This window comes from Melospiza melodia, chromosome 13, assembly GCF_035770615.1.
Source record: "Melospiza melodia melodia isolate bMelMel2 chromosome 13, bMelMel2.pri, whole genome shotgun sequence".
In the NCBI taxonomy this organism is placed as follows: Eukaryota; Metazoa; Chordata; class Aves; order Passeriformes; family Passerellidae; genus Melospiza; species Melospiza melodia.
The window spans coordinates 12,098,960-12,116,024 of NC_086206.1; the positions used below are offsets into that span (position 1 = coordinate 12,098,960).

At 33.8% G+C, this 17,065-nt stretch overlaps 1 long non-coding RNA gene across 4 annotated transcripts in view; it reads right to left on the reverse strand.

Annotated features, from left to right (window-relative positions):
• LOC134424206 (uncharacterized) overlaps positions 1-17,065 on the reverse strand; it is a 38,342-nt gene that overhangs the window by 13,089 nt on the left and 8,188 nt on the right. The window contains exons 4-7 of one of the 4 annotated variants that reach the window (XR_010029367.1): positions 14,610-14,655; positions 14,105-14,244; positions 7,580-11,258; positions 1,504-1,686 (exon numbers count right to left, since the gene is read on the reverse strand). This is a non-coding gene — a long non-coding RNA (uncharacterized LOC134424206). The remainder of the gene's footprint in view (positions 1-1,503; positions 1,687-7,579; positions 11,259-14,104; positions 14,245-14,609; positions 14,656-17,065) is intronic. The other 3 variants (XR_010029366.1, XR_010029365.1, XR_010029364.1) reach the window with 3 other exon arrangements.

Sequence of the window (17,065 nt, forward strand, 5' to 3'; positions counted from 1 at the left end):
CTATTATCTTACTGGCTTCTCAACTGGCATTATCAAAAAGCAGACTCATTAGGTTTTCCCCCCTATGCACAAAGCTAATCTTGAGTAGAAATTAGACACCCAATTATCTAAGCAAACCTCTACAAATAACAACCACATTAGTATAATGCTGCAGAATACAGTCCTGAAGCAATTAAGGCCAAACCCCACCTTTTAATGTTGATTTGTTGGGATATTTTGAAGTTCATACAGTTTTATAATCCATACCTAAGCAGTAAATAGAAAAAGAAAAGTTGCACAGCCAAGTTATTATTAACAGAAATAATAAAATACAGCACTACTACATTGGAAACCCTTATGAACAACAGTCTCTCCAAAGCATGATGCTATTTTCAAATATCACAGCTTGAAATGTATTGAAGTTTCACAATCACCTTAAAACTCTGAAATTTTATTTTGTATTCATAATATCTTTCCTGCATTTTTAGTTAAACTTTGCAGAGTAAATACCCAAAATACAACTACGCTTAGACCATAACTAGTACACCCAGGAATCAGAATTGTGTAAGACTTTTGTATCTTGTGAATGTTTTTTATATTCAAAGCAATGAGATTCAAAAAGCAAGAGAAATTAAAAGCCTTAAGAAGCTTTCATTGGCTTATGGTATTATTTCAACAGTTTTTGAAAAGGATATTCCATTTATGTCAGCCTAACTAGAACATCTGGAGAAGTGCCTACAGCAGCTAACAAGACGAACTTCTCCAGCTCATAAAAAGAGTTCTCCTTTATGCAGTGTCTTATTTAGCACATGATGCCAGAAATCCCATTTGTCTGAATGGAAGGAAGCCTCAGTGAATTCAGGACTTCACAGAACTACTGTCTTCTTGGTGGGCTTCTTTTTCTTTCCCAAGGCCCTCAAAGATCCATGTCCTTGGAGTCACAATGGTGGATTGAGACTGAATGCTTTCAGGTGTTCATTTATTAGAGTCTAGCATATGCAACATGCAGGATTCAGTATTCTAAGTAAATAGCAATTTATTAGTATTAAATACAGTTAAGTAATTTCCCTTTAAAAATTCTAATTAAAGATACACTGAGTATTCACAAGTGATAATCAAGTCCATGACATATTTTCTCTAAATGTATTTCAATTGTACATGGTTGGACTGAATTTTTCCTTTTCCTTTGTATCATGTATCAATAGAAAAATTAGTTTGTTGTGCTCTTTCAAAAAAAAAAAAGTTGTGTAATGACTAATTTTTAAAGCAAATTGAAATATATTGCAGTTTCAATTTCTTACACAAGCCTACTTTTGTATTTTAGTTTATACTTAATAATTGCATCCTGATCTCAGTTCTTAAAAACCAGCAGTAGTATTTCCCCAAAGAGCTGGAAGAATGACAAATACAACAGTACAGCGATAAATGTAAATATAATGTATAGGAAATAGGCTTTGTTGCAGGCATTTTCATAAGACAATTTTAGGGAAGGAACACACCTGCTCAGGGATAGGTTCCACTCACCAGTTCTATGGTTACAGTCACTCCTCTGAGCTCCTGCTGGCTTTGGAATTGACAGTGGATTGTCCTCTGCGGGGAAATTGTTTCATCTGCATTCCATACTCAGCTGCTGTATTCTTTCATCTGATGTAATTCATGACTTTGTAAAACCAAGTGATCTAATTTTAATCCAGATTTTTCAACTTCCTATTTGAAACAAAACACAAACCAAAATAATTATTTTGTGTTTCTTGATGTGTTAACACAAACCAGACACCTATGAACCCTTGGGTAGTTTGTACAATTAACACTGAGGGATTGATTTGACACAGGCACAGTAAGAACCTAAACCCAATGATTTACAGTTAATAATATTGTTGCAACAGATACTGATTGAAATTTGACGCTTAAAATGTTTATATAGTCATATAGTCACTTAAAATAGTCATATGTCCTGGTGTCCTGATGTCCTGAACCAGGACATCATAGTTTACTGAAGAAGATTAGGTTAGGATTATGTTTATGTATTAATGCTATCTGAACCACTAATTTCAGTTGCCATTATTTTTAGCTACACAGCAAAGTGATCCTGGAACTGCTGGAAACAGTTTCAGTAATATTAGGTACCAAAGTTTTTCAAATGGAAGAGAATTGTCAGTGCCTACTGCAACTATACCCCATTCAATAAAAACCCACCAAGTTTATATGCCATTGTTAGGCATATAAAGTGCAATTGCATTTAGATGGTATTCAACTTCATATACTGAACTTGACTAGTTAAATCAAACATACCTTTAAGAGTTCAAATTAATAATATAATTAAATTAAACACAACTATTCTTCATCAGACCTTTTCTTATTCTCTTTTAAGTAAAATTACGTTTTTCTTTTCCTTGTAAAATTGTCTCACACTATTCAGCAAGGTCAATGATATTGTGTACAGATAAATTGTAATAAGGTTTCTGTATTTAAGTGTGAATGTCAGACTCAACAGAAAGTCACAAGTACTTCCCCATGTAATTTAAAGAAAGAAAAGCCACTCTGGTTTCCAAAGTGGAGTATGTAGCTGAGCATTCAAAGAAAACATTCTTCAAAGAGCAAACACAACATGTTGGAGTACAGAAATGTCAAAAAAATTTCTTTTTACTTCTTTCATTTCTTTCAAGTTCATATCTTTATTAAAAATATTTCCCCTATGTGGAAATATTTTGACAATTTTTGATTTTAAACTTAAATCACTTGAAGTATTAATCAGATGCAGAAGACTGGCTTTCTAGATTCAGTGTTCAAACTGCAAGTCAATACTCTAATTCATTATGGAGATAGCTTACATTTCCCCAAGCAAATTATATGATTAATCAAACTGAAAAGCAGGTGTATCCTATTGTAAAAATATCCATCATATAGAACAATTTCCATTGCTGTCAAGTCCTTTCAATATTTGATGAAGTAATTTTACCCCCTCCTTTCAAAAGACATTTCCTTTTATTATGTATCCTAAGACACTTTAACTAAAAACCCAAATCTGAATATTTCAATAAGGTTGTTTTATTATTCAGTAGATTCATGGAAATTTTACTAGGATGACAGAAAAAATTCCACACCATTCTGTCTCCACTAATACAGGTACATGGCTTCAGCTGGCAATATTACTGGGATTAGCATAGAATGATGAAATATTTAAAAGGAATTTTTTTTTCTAAAATCTAATAAATCAAATGACTGCCAAATGTCATTAAAGTGATGGTCTCTGACTTGAATATGCTTTTCATATTCAAATTTGAAAAGAAAGAGATGAAAGCCCGGAAAGGTTACTCAGTTTCAACTAATAACCTCAAGCACTCTACATTCACATGCATAAAAAATGAAATTGGCTCTATTGTCTAATTTTACTTCAGAAACAACTCTTTTCTTCTTGCACTGAACAGATGTATTAGCATCTGTATTTAAAGGGATATGCTGAGTGGTTTTGTTCACCCCAAAGTATTTAGCAGCCATGTCAGACTAGTTTGTACACAGACGGTAGCTTATGAATCAAGTCCAAATACAATATCCTGTATTATAAAGTGTTCCTTTTACATATCTTAAAATTTGTTTGACATATTTAACACTTGTAATTGCATACACTAGGCAAGGAATATTGCACTTTTTCAAGGCTAGCGGGGTAAATTCGGGTATTCTGATTTCTTACTTAAACTGAAGCAAATGACTGAGCCATACTATTAGAAAATTATAAGAAAAAATAACAAATTATCTTGGAGGTTAACAGTCAAGACTACTTTGAGTCCCAGTTTTATTGATATTAGACGTGAATACAACACATACAAAGCAGAACACAAGCTGATTAGAAAATATATTTACAAATCAAAAATATAAAACTGCTTAAGAACAGAACTAGCTCATATGTCATATTTCATCATTAATAGAAAACCACTCACATTATGAACCCATGCTGAATATCTATATATAACATCCAATACATGATATGAATTCATTTTTAAACAACCATTTATATTTCTATGATGCAGAGTGAAATATGTTATTTAAATCTATTCCTAATCTATTCCTAAGCTGCTTTTTTTTAAAGCCTTTTCTCATTTTTTAGGTACTGTTCAAGAGAACAATGGATAGTTTGTCAACTACTGCCCACAAATATTTCTATTTAATGGGAATAAAATTAGTCTTTACATTTAATATTTTAAACAAAATATAATACAAAATTTCACCTAACACAGAGAATGGGCAGATACTGAAGAATATTAAACACTTTCAAAAATGTCTCAAAGAAATTGGTTCAGTGCTTTCATTTCAGGTGAGGAAAACAAAACATGGGTAAGATACTTAGTCTATGTCAAAATGCTTCCTCTACCATTTAATACTGACTCTTTGTAATTAATGCTACCCAAAGATTTGGAAGAATCACCAAACTCCTTCAAAATCTTTAGGGATAATGTAAGTACTAAATGCATTGGACATTACATCCAAATTCCAAATCTCAACTTTTCTCACCTTCCTGATTTCTAAGATTAAAAACCTTTGGTTTAATTCTGTAATTAGTCTTGACTGCCATCCACAAGCAGCTGTATATTCCATTTTTTGATTTCCTTTTTGGTTACAATAAAAGGCTAACACTTTGATATGAAAAATAGAATTCCAACTGTCTCAAATACTCAACAACAGTATCCCACAGAAGTGCTTTAAAAAATAAGTTTGTGCTTTCTGCACAGAAAAGCTGAGTTGAAGGGACCAATGCTCCTATTTTTTGCATCCACAGTTTTAACTAATATATTGCCTTGAAAAACTCAAAATAAAGGGAACTTCTAAACTGTAAGATCAACTTGAATCCTGTATCTACCAATGCTCAAAAAATTGCATGCTTTACTTCTTAGCATTTTATATATTTATTTCCAGAGTCCACTTATTCACTTCTCTTTCAAGCAAAGCGCATATAAGATAAACTGTAAGCTATTCTCCAACAATCACAAGTAATCATCCATTTGCTATCAGTATTTCATTTACTATGAATATTAACAAATATATTACTGAATGAGAAATAATCCTCTTCCTCTATCAAGTGCTGAATTCCTGTGATCATCTCATTAACAACATCAGAACAGAGCCACAAAAAATGCTATTACAGGAACATCAAGTAATTCCAGTGTACAGAGATACAAACATTACATAATTGATTATGATTAACAGGGCAACACAGAATCATATCCACATAAAAATACATATTGCAAAAAAATTACTCTAGTCCTGTATGCAGTGACTTTTCATGTGAGCAATAACCTGTTCTGTTTTTACCTTTCCCCCACACTGGTGTAGATGTGAGAACAGGAGGAGGGATACAGAAATGTTCCCTGCTCCTTCTCCGCATGGATGGGACTTTAATAAAGCACATACACCTCAGACTCTCCCTAAGACCTGGGGCAGAGATCTCTCTCTCCTTGTTGAATAACTCTTATGGTCCCTACTGAAGGGGGGAAAGGCACAGAAAATCTTCTCCCAACATCACTGTCCTGCCATGTGCCAGGAGAAAAATGTAATGCCTGAGATCAGCACCAGACAAGGCTCCATGCAACCCCTTCAGCTCTTGCTAGAACTAAGAGCACACTGAATATAAAGATCTATCTGTGACAATGAAGGGAACTCTGGTTGCTGCCTTTTTACCAAGTGGAGAGTACAAATTCATAATTTTCAGACCACCATAAATTAATCCTTAATATTTTCAAAGGCATTAAGTACTTGCTACAGCTTGAGCCAATTCAATGATTAGGTACTGACTCTCTATGAAATCTGTAATGTACCAGCCATGCACACTTTTTTTTTTAAATGACAATTTCTAATTAGGTATAGAGCACCACACACTTTAGAAAATAGAAGGTTCTAGAGGGAAGTGTGCTTTCCCACCACAACCATGATAACTACATCTCTGATCATGAAGTCATATTTGCACTTTGCTCAGAACTTTTGATCACTTGCATAGTCTTTCTTCCATTGCTTTCTCTTCAGCTCACCTCACACCCTTTCTGAAGAAAAAACACAAAATTGTTCAATGTTTCTCCTGAAGTGGAATTGGTTTTAAAGATTCAGTTTTGCACCTTGCCCGTGGCACAGCCACAACTAACAGATTTTAAAGATAAATTGTTTCTAGGGATGGATAATACAAAAATATAAATATATCTGAACCTGTTTCATTGGTGAGATATAAACTTGCATAATTCTGAATTTTATTTTCTCCCCAAGAAGCTGGGAAAACTTCATAAGCAATATTGTTACTGTCCTGAATGAAGGTACACCTACTCCTGCAGACTGTTTCCAAGAGAAAACTTCACTTTTTTAATGTTTAATCACTCATCTTCAATTGATCCATCAGAAAAAATAAAAACCAAACATCAACTTGTTCAAATCTCAAAGCCAGTGAGGTACACAGGTACCAACCAGTCACATAATTAAGAAAATAAAATGTTGTGTAAACTTACCTTTCATTTCAAAGGGAAGCATAATTCTTAAGTTAAAAAGGCATGAAAGGCAGAAAATTCCTTGAGGAAAAAAAGATATTCAGCCTGAAATCGGGCCTTCTACTTAATTTCATATTCTGACTAATTTGTTTTATGTTACCTAAAAAAATAATGGGCAGTGACTTCAGATTATGTAGTTTTCAATCATTTTAAAAGCTGCTGTTTGGTGTTTGGTATTATTTTTCCATCTTCTTTTAATTCTTCTATCTCAAAGAATGACTTGCAGTAAATGCTTTCAATTACAACTTCAAAGTGTATTTGACAAGGGGTAGATAGAAGTTGTAAGACCATCATTTCAGCACAGGGTCTACTCAAACTTCTGTCATCTCACACTTTATCAGTTGCAAAACACAGCTTAGGTATTTCCTGGATACTTTAAACTCACTTTTACTTTAGTTTCTGGATTATAGTGACCCCCAGCCAACAACCACCTCAAAGGTGGAGAATGCAAATGGTTCTTTTTAATCTTAGACCAATCAGTAGTCTTTAAAAGTACAGACTACAAAGTTTAACAAGTTGCTGCTATCATACTCTGATAAGATGGTTCTGTTTCATAGATTTTATTTCTTGTTTTATTAAATATGCTGGTGCAGCACTTTTAATTCCCCAATTTTTTACAGAAGAAAAACACAAAGAAACAGAGGTTACTTCTATACAGGAGCAGGAGAACACAAAGGATTAGTATTTCTGGCATGGTAGAATTGAGCCAGGTCAGTAACACAGGGTAATACTAAAACCCTGAAATTTAATTCTCTAAATTCACTAAATTCAGATTAAATCCACAAAACAAGCCAAGTTGAGAAATAAAAAATTGAACACTCAAAAATCTCCCTGAAGTACACTAAAGACATTCAGGTCCTGCAGAAAACAAACGTAAAGAGGAATCATATCAGTCAAAATTTAAAACTGCAATACAATATCCAAATAATTTCCTTTTAAAAATGAATACAGCTAGCATATAGGTGGAAATACAAGTAATTCAATATTCAAGTAATTGTACCCCCAAAAAAACATAGTAAAAGGAATAGTTTTTATTGATTTGCTATACATAACCTTGAAGCTTTACAACTTCTCACCTTAGCACAAGCTTGTGCCCTTCACCAGGAGAACCATGAGCACTTGGTATGGCTTTTTTGCTGTTTAAGAAAGATTTCCATGTCAAAATTGGTTACAACTTGATATCTTAATTTACAGGTACAGATAATGGCTGCTATCAGTAAACTTCTGTTAGAGCAAGAGAATGCACTTGTGGCATCTGCAAGAAAAAAGAGAGCAAAACCAGAACCACTCCCAAACAAATTGGGTTTGCCAGTAATTGCCTCATGGCACATTTTAAGACAACTTGGAAGTTGACAGCAGTAAATCTTATTGTGAAAACTGAATGCTATATAACTTCCTGTAAGGATTTGGTGTAGATGTGGGAGTGTAAAGGAGAAGGGGATGGAAGAGAAAAGATTTTTTTAATTTTTTTTTTTAATATAAAGACCATGCCAAAGAAAATGCAAATTCCCAGTTTTGATGTCTATTTTGAGGATCTGAAACAAGGCTTTTAATCAATGTATTATACATCAAATTGATAATGTTAACTTCTGATTATTCAAATGTATGAAATATTCATAGAGAACTGTCCAAACTTTTACATTTCTCAGACTTCTTTTCTCTATTAATTATCATGCCTGGAAGCTTTTTAGTAAAAGCAGCAGCCATCAGCCTGACTGAACCTGACAAGCTAGCAAGGCCCAATTACACTGGCACTCTGTGGCACTTTGATGTACTGGAAACGAAAAGAGATAGGGGCAAATTGTATAGCACATTATGTTAATGACTTGATTTAATCCAGCCACTAAACTTTATGTAGCCTGTTAAAAAAGATGCTAACACTAATTATGCCACTTTGGAAAGGAAAGAAGGGGACAAGCATTTCATACCGACAAAGTGAAGCTCATAAATGTTGTAAATGAAATGAAACAAAATGAAGTAATCTATGATTAATCATACATCATAGACAAGAAGAAAAGAGAAAGAAGCAAGTGGTACAGTTAAGTAGTGGAAAATCTGTTAGATACCCTTTGTGATCAACATATCTAAGAAATAACCATGAACTGTCTAATTTGCAACATGCAGAAAAACCTCAGTGTGATCTTAAATGGCTTAAACAGTTTGGCATACAACTCAGATCTAGGGGATAATTAGCATAACAATCTCCAAAAATCACAAGTTTTATTTACACTGTTTGATTACCAGCAGGATATTTATCTCAAAAGATAAAAGGCAGTGATTTTTAATCTTAAAAAAATACAAATTCAGTAACAATTTTGATATGCTGTATTCCATAATTAACCCAAGAATTCATATAAACCAATGCATATTCTAAAAATCCAATCTGTATCAAATATACTTGTTGTCTTAATAGTTCAGAGGTTTTATTGTTTCATCTACCCTTCATGAACATGCATTTTTGTTACCACATGAACAGATCAATGGGGAAAAGTAGAAATTGATGAACCTGAAATAAATCTACACAAAGTTCTCACAAAAGAGCTCTTAAATGACTGTGATAAAATACATGACCAGAAAATTATAGAACAAGTGTATTATATTTGGATTTAATAGAGATGAGTAGCACTAATTTCAGTTCTCAAAATTACAGGTGTCAATTGTTTCTAAAATTATACATATAAGCAATGCAATTCCATCTTCAAAAGTACTCTGCATTTTTCTGAAGAATACATGAGTGATAGCATTTCAAAACCTCTTCTACAGCTTTAACAAAGAACAGCTACATTTCTCATACAAAGAATTGCTTCTTGTTGCTTTGTAGGATGCTTCACAGCCTTGAAAAGAGCATTTAAAAAAATCAAGCTACCTCTAGGATATCACACATAACAAACCATGAAGTCTGATAGGATCTAACAGTATAGCCCTGGTCCTTTAAAAGAAGGCTGAGACAGATCAGAGAAGTATTAACTGTTAGAAGCACTGTCATCAATTTTACTTACTAGTTTTATATTTTTTAACATTGTTCAGTCAAATTTAGATTAGAAAATATTATTATTTTTTTTTCAGAACTATTCTACTGAAATACTGTTCCAAGAAAATTTTCCAAATTTGTATTAATGTGGTCTTATTTTTTATATATGTCTTTGTGGTAATTAATTGCTGGTTTTAAGCATAAATCAAGAGAACATGATAAGTGCACTTGCCCACAAATAATAATAGAAAAAGAAGTACACTGAAGTGATTTGATACTGTACATATATAACTTTACAGGAAACTGATGTTAGATACAGCAAAGCTACTCTTATACAGCATTAGGTTTAAAATATTTTTTAGTCTGGCCAAATAATTGCCATATACATTCTGACTCAGCTGTTTAATATTACTGGATAATGGACTTGAAATAATACAGTCATTTCTGTCAGATTTTATTGCTTCAAGAGGACTATCACCTTGATGTGAAAAGCATTGGAAGAATCAATGTGGTTAAACCCCTTTGCTGCAGTCCATCTGAGTTTTGCTGAGGAGCCTGAGAGCAATATAGGTGCTTTACTAACAAATGAAGAATAACTGCCAGGCAAATCTTCTCTTCCTTGCAGAAGATTAACCCTGCAAATCAATGACCTTTATAGTCATCTAAACTGTATTTAGGTGTATTTTTTTCCGGTTTGTAAAAATAAAAAAGCAGTGCTTCCCAGATGAAAGTTGAGGACTGGAATGATAGAAGTCCTGTGATAGATTGAGGTATGAACAACTGTTAGCTTTATACACAACTATGGCCTGAATTTGTGGATTTCCTCTGACTATGTTTAACACCATGCACACATAAAGAATAATTTATCCTTTTTTAAAAGAAAAAAATAGTTCTGCATGCAGGTGGATTATTTCAGAGCATTTTGGGTTTTTCTCCTCTGAAGCAAATTACTTATAAACATAACAGGGATTCAACATCATATTTTTTCCAATTTTTCTAATGTAGTCTTACACAGAAGCTGCAAACAAACGAACATGAAATTTTAGCATTCTGTTTGTGCTTTTACTGTAAATTTGGTATTGTGGACTTGGTCTATTTCAATGATAAACAGTTTAAGCTCAGAGGTGGAACAGGATGACCTGCCTTTTATAATCTTTAAATAAATCTGCCTCTAACAAGTTTAAGTCACGAATATGATAAGACATACTACCCCTCTCTCTGTCTGAAAGGATTTCCAATAGGAGCATTGGCTGTTATCTGCAGACAAAAGGAGCATAATCATTAAAATGGTCTTTAGAACAGCCTAGTTCTAAGGGAGAATATAAAGACATTTAAAATAGAAGCCAGGTTTCCCTTAATATTTTATGAATCTAGGTCAGATACCAGATTTTTGCATTCAATTATGATACAGTTTCCATTTGGGAAGAAAATAACACCACCATATCCACTACCCAGCTTCAGCTATAAAGTACACCAGAATATAATTTCTGTCATGGAGCTTCTCATAACGAGGCAGCTCCCACTGCTAGTAAGGAATGCCTAAGAAAATGGAAAGAGACATAGATTTATTAACAAAATACAGTTACTTATTCATAAAGATGAATTCTACCTTCTGGTTCCAATCCTTCAGTTATTTCTCTCTCCTTTCCAGAAGTAATTGATGTTTGGTCAGCTAACTGCTCCTCTGACAGATGTGAGAGCTTTTGTGTCTCCTGTTAAATTTCTTCAGCCATCTCCACCTTATCATCTTCTAGCCTTTCTTGTTTAACCTCCTGTCCCATATGCTACATAAAAAGATAAACTTACAGTCTTTATAACACCCCTTGAATAGTAAAACTTGCTAAAGTTCAAAACTTAAAGAGTTATGGCCAATATGCAAAGTCTTTAAACAATGGCATTGCTTATGCAGCCCAGGAATCAATGAGAAGTTGTCAACTGCAGTAACAAATAATTGATACAGTAAAAAAAAATTCTCTAACGATGTATATATGTGAAAACATAACTATTATAATCACTTGCTACCTGTCAACATATATTCAGGCTCTTAGATTTCCAGATTCATTTATATTTCAGCTCTTTCAGTTCTACAAGGCTCAGTTTAAAAAAACAAAAACCAAAACCAAGAAAACCTGCTCCACTACTATCTTATTCAGTTAGCAATTTTACAAATAAATTATACAATATCTTCTGTTACAAAAGGAAACTAATATAATTTAAAAAAGAATCAGCCTGGTCACATAATACAAACATTCTCTAAGGTAAAATATCTTCAGTATGGAACTTTGAGGTAATCTTACTCCCTTGGTTCACTTTGAGCACTTTGAGTACAATTCTGTACAATAACATCTCATTAATAGATTCAACATTGCAGGGTAGTGTCCAGGATGGAATCTCAGTGATGACTCAGTGAAGTCAATCATGTAAAACCCCAGAGATGTGAGGCCCTGCTGTGCTCTCCTGGAGAACTGCAGCAGTGCCAGCGCCTTTAGTGCCAGCAGCTCCCTCTGCATGGGCACCTCCCAGGCTCACCCACCCTCACATCTGACACCCTGGAAGGACCATGGCAGACAGCAAAGCCTGGGCTGATCCCCATCCACACATTTCCAGAGTCTTTGAGGTCTAAACCCTGCCAGGTGGGAAGCACAAAGGGATTTGATGTGATTTATTCACTGAATCCATGGTAGGTACCTCTTAGGTTGATGGGTACCCGTACACACATGGAAATAGGTCACATATCACTTTATCTGTGTATGGGAATGGATTATGGCATGAATGTTACTATCTCATACCTACAGCCAGGTCATTGTTATAACTCTGGTGAACCCTATGAGATTGCTTGGTAAATGTTAAAATACTCAGTGATTAAGTGCTGCTAAACTCTTTTGCACCCTTATCTTTGCATCCATATCTTGGCACACTTGCCCCCTTTTCATTCCTGAATTTAATACAAATCATTCCAAATTGTTTCTAATTCAATCTTCCTTCATATGCTTTAAATCTGTGTAGTAAGTGAACCTTGCCAACAAACTCAGTAAAGCCATGTTTTCACAAATTCATATTAAACCCTGCTTTTGCCAAAACCTTTCATAGTATTCCTTTAATTGGCCAAACCACTTGTTCACAATACCTATTTACCTATATGCCAAAGTCATTCCATTTATTCATTATTTCCCTCTGCCATATAGGGGTAATTTTTAGAGGGAAGGCAAAACAAACTCCATCCAAACAAGAGCAAAATGTGCAGGGCTAGAAGTTGGACTTTGGTGATCCTTCCAACTCCTCACCGTGTTCTACAATTCTGTGAGATGATGCCCCTGTTATCCCTTCCAACCTGAATCATTCTGTGAATACTTCTGCAGTAGCAATGATAAAAAGCTGTAATCAAATCCTAGATACACAGGGCTTGAAGGGTATTAGAATATCTATGCAAGTTGCAGCAACTTAATAACAATTAAAAGTGTAGTACCCTGGTGACACAGTCAGGGGTACAAGAAGCTATGAAGTGCCAATCTGGGGAAGGCAAAGATTGCCACTTAAACATTAGGCATGCGCTTAAAAGATTGCAGTTAAATATAGAAGGACAGAGTATGGAAAGTGTTGCCTAATTTTCCAAATTCAGCTTAACCAAATAATAGTACAGCCCCTGATATTTTCATGCTCTAAATATTATTTTCAATTTAGCATTATATAATCAAGCTATCAGTAACAACTGCCAATATGTTGTAACTTCATATTAATGTAGCTTAAGGTATCTTTATTTATATTAGCATCACTTAAGGCCAATTTTGCTAACACTTGATGTGGTCAAAAAATTGTTTAAATGTTCAATTTAGTATTAGATGTCAATAAAGCTACTCAGAATCTTAATAGTAAGCATATGATGAACTGAAGCCATACTCATAAGAATTATTAACAACAAGTTCATTCCATTAAATTGTTCACAGAAACACTTTTTTAAAAATACACATTTGAATAATCAAATCTAAAAATATTTAGGTTACTTCTGGTCCATGCTCTTCTTTTGTAAACTTTATATATTGCCTCAATATATAACACAGTGTTGAGATACAAAAAGAGATTGCAAAGTCTTAAATATTCACTGAGAAGTTGCCCTACAGCTTGGGAAAGACACATATGAAATAATCTCTTCAGTAGATTAAAAGAAAAATGTATTATTGCAAATCAGTGTATACTGAAAATATTAAAAATTTCTGAATTAATGAAGTTGAAAGACAATTAAACATTGCCAAAGGACTGTATAGACTTTGTGTAACTTTGTACAGTAAATTTTTAATTTGAGGGAAACTGTCAGATGGGCCTCTTTTCTGTAAGAGCTTTCAATGTAGAGGAGAGAAGAAACACTGAATAAAGAGTAAGTATTAACCCAACAGAAGAAGAATAAATGCAGCTGAAAAAATATGAGCCTCATTCAGCATATAATCTGTGTTTGGTGAATTTTTGTACTTAATAGCTAGTCATAACCTTAGCATATTGTACAAATGTTCACTTAAAAGGCAGCTTTGAAATCACCAGCAATAGAAACTACACTTTTCTGGGCAATATTCCTGAACTTCAACATAGGTATGACCTCACATCTTGAGAAAATATTAGGTTTTTTTCAGAAAAATACCTCTTTCTACTTTGATCTTGTCAAGGATTGCATTTTTGTCTGCTAAATCAGATTTGATAGCCATCTCTAGTTTAGCAATTTGCAGTTTCATTTGCTGTTCCTTTGATTTCCATTGCTGTTCATGGGTCACACAGAAGACACTGTAATAAAACATATGGCATGTGAAAAACTTTTAGAAATCAGCTTCAACAGAAAATAATAAAGAAAAAAGCTTTTAGTGGCACAGAGACCACTGTCATCATGTCTTAGGAATTAAGTAAACACATGCTGGTCTGCTGCTGTTGAAACCAAGGCGCCTTTCTCAGGCTGCGGTTAAACAACATGAAAGAGTTTGTGGGATGAGCAAAGGAACTGGCCTTAATTTAGAGATCCAAAGTCAAAAAGTTGGCAGCATGCAACATTTGTGGGACTAGAAAAGGAATTCAGATGCATATCCCAGAATAATCCACAAGTCCAAACCTCAGCAACTGACAACTAACAAAACCATTCTTTCCGCATACAAAACCTCTTAATGTAGAGAACTGGGATCATCCACCTGATTTCTTTCAAATCTGTGAAACATGCAGAGCATAAAGTCAGTTGCCTGTTCAAAGAAAAATGTTGACCACAAAGTGACAACAGTTTTCTCATACTGTAAAACAACAATTCTGATACTGATTAAGAAGCACATTTAAAGTAATCGTTCTCCTACTTAAAAGAAAAAAACCAGAGGTGGGCCAAGAAATTAGAATAACTTCTTTGCCTGTAACACATTATTTACTTGTAAACTACAAATCTATGTGCAATAAGGATTGCATGGACACAGAACTAGAACTGCTGAAACCACAACAAAAAGCGTTACTCAGATTAAAACTAAATTAAGTTAATTATATTATTTATAGTGTAATTCTCAGTAGGCAAAAAGACAAAGCTATGCAGTGAGTTTTCATATAAATTAGACACAGTGGTATAGTCTTTATATTATTATATTTGCATTCTTATTTACTGAAAAAAATGTCAATGTTCACCAAGCACAAACCAGTTTATTCACTTTTGTACTCCATGAAAAACAGTAATTGTAGGATTTTGTAAACAAAAAAAGTCAGTTCCTCAACTCTTTGGTGAAGCTCATCAGCCAAAAAACTTTATATTTTACATACACCAGTGTATTAGAAATCTTCTGATCTCTATTTTTTTATCCACCTATCTCTAGAAGAGTTCTATGTAACAAGCCTTGACCACAAAGAGAGGAGGAAGAGATGCTGCAGAACACATAGGACACATGAGGACAGCCCACATAGGTTCACAGACTCTACATGCTGATAGTTCTGAGTTCCTGTGAATGCATTTATATCTCATATATTTGAAGAATGACTTTAAGATTAAAGAAATAAAATATTATAGCATGAATTGCAAACCCTAAAGTATAGAGGGTTTATACTCCTATATGTATTATTCACTAAAACATTGTAAATCCCTGTGTTTTGTCTTTTTCTCATACTATATCTAACCTATGTACACAGTTTTCTAGGCATAGAGCATTTCATAGTGTGACTGTTTTCACAGCATGCATGAGCTAAAGCAGAGCTTCTAAGTCCTGCAGTAATACATGCATCACTCTCCTATAATTTTGCAGCTAATCTACAGGCAATAAAATACACTGAATCCACTACCACCCCACAGTATTGCAAAGGTACAGAAGAGACAGTGTGTCCTCTAACTGCTTAGAGTTTAATTGGCTTCCATAAGGAAAGCATAACTCTCTTCAAAAGAAAAGAAATACTGTCAGTTTCCACACTTCTGAAAATGTTTTCAAGTTTGAATGACCACAACACCCAGTTATATGTGAGTTCATCAGCTTTAGGTAAAATTACTTCACATAAGGATGCAGCCAGGTGTTAGTTCAGTTTTTTAGAAGACTGTGCTGGCAGAAAAATCATTAAGCATTATTATTATGGTAGTTAAGAATTTAGATGTTTTAATGAAGAACATTTTAGAAGACAGGTTGTATCTGAACCCATATAATGCTAATGTTTATGTCAGTTTGAATTGAGTCCACGTGTGTTGCTTTCTTCTTTCAAATTTTAAGATTACATTTACTTGAATTCATGCGGAATTTCTTTCATATTTACTGTATTTGACTGGAGTTGAAGCCATCTGTGTAACTATAATGGTCAACCACATCTGGCACCATTTCCTTTGGAGGGAGTTTAAGCATTGCGAGATTTGCATTACAAGGTCATATGAAAACAATTCCTCCAAACCTTTTATACAAACGAATTGTTTTCTTGAATACTGACTAAATAATAAGAGTCAACTGACAAATTCATACTTGGTCTTTGCAAATTTTTCAGATCCAGTTCTGCAGTCTTGGCTTTGGCAAAATCCCCATCAACATCAAATAAATGTCCCAAAAATAACTTTAGCAAAGAATGGGTTTATGCACCTTTGCCTCCACTTAAAAGTTGAAAAAGAATTATTAATTAAGTGGCACCTGTGGACACTGGCCTATCTACTGCTAGCCCAGGTAAGGTCTAGTAAAGTTGCATTGTTCAAAGAGGAAACCAAAAAAGCTGACCATTAAATGGTGGCTTTAGAATCCTTCTCTTTCTAATTTATTGATATCTATGCAATAACATGGAATGATGAAAGATGAATCAAGGTTTAAATGAGAGTATATGAAAAGACAGATCATTTTAGTGAAAGAAACACCATAGTATAGATTATTTGCAATTATGTAAGCTTATTTTCAATTTCTCTTGTTAAATATCTTTTTATCATCCCATTATGTTTGTAAGTAGAACAGAAAATTTCAAGCCAAGATTGTTAAGTCGATTTATTAGTAAGAATTATTTCTCTGAATAAATGATTGAGAATAAACAAAAACATCATCAGAAATATTTATGACATGATCAAATTTTGGAGAAATCTCCAGCAGTTAACTAAAGTGAGAGACAAGTGACCAACTTCTTCATACAAAAC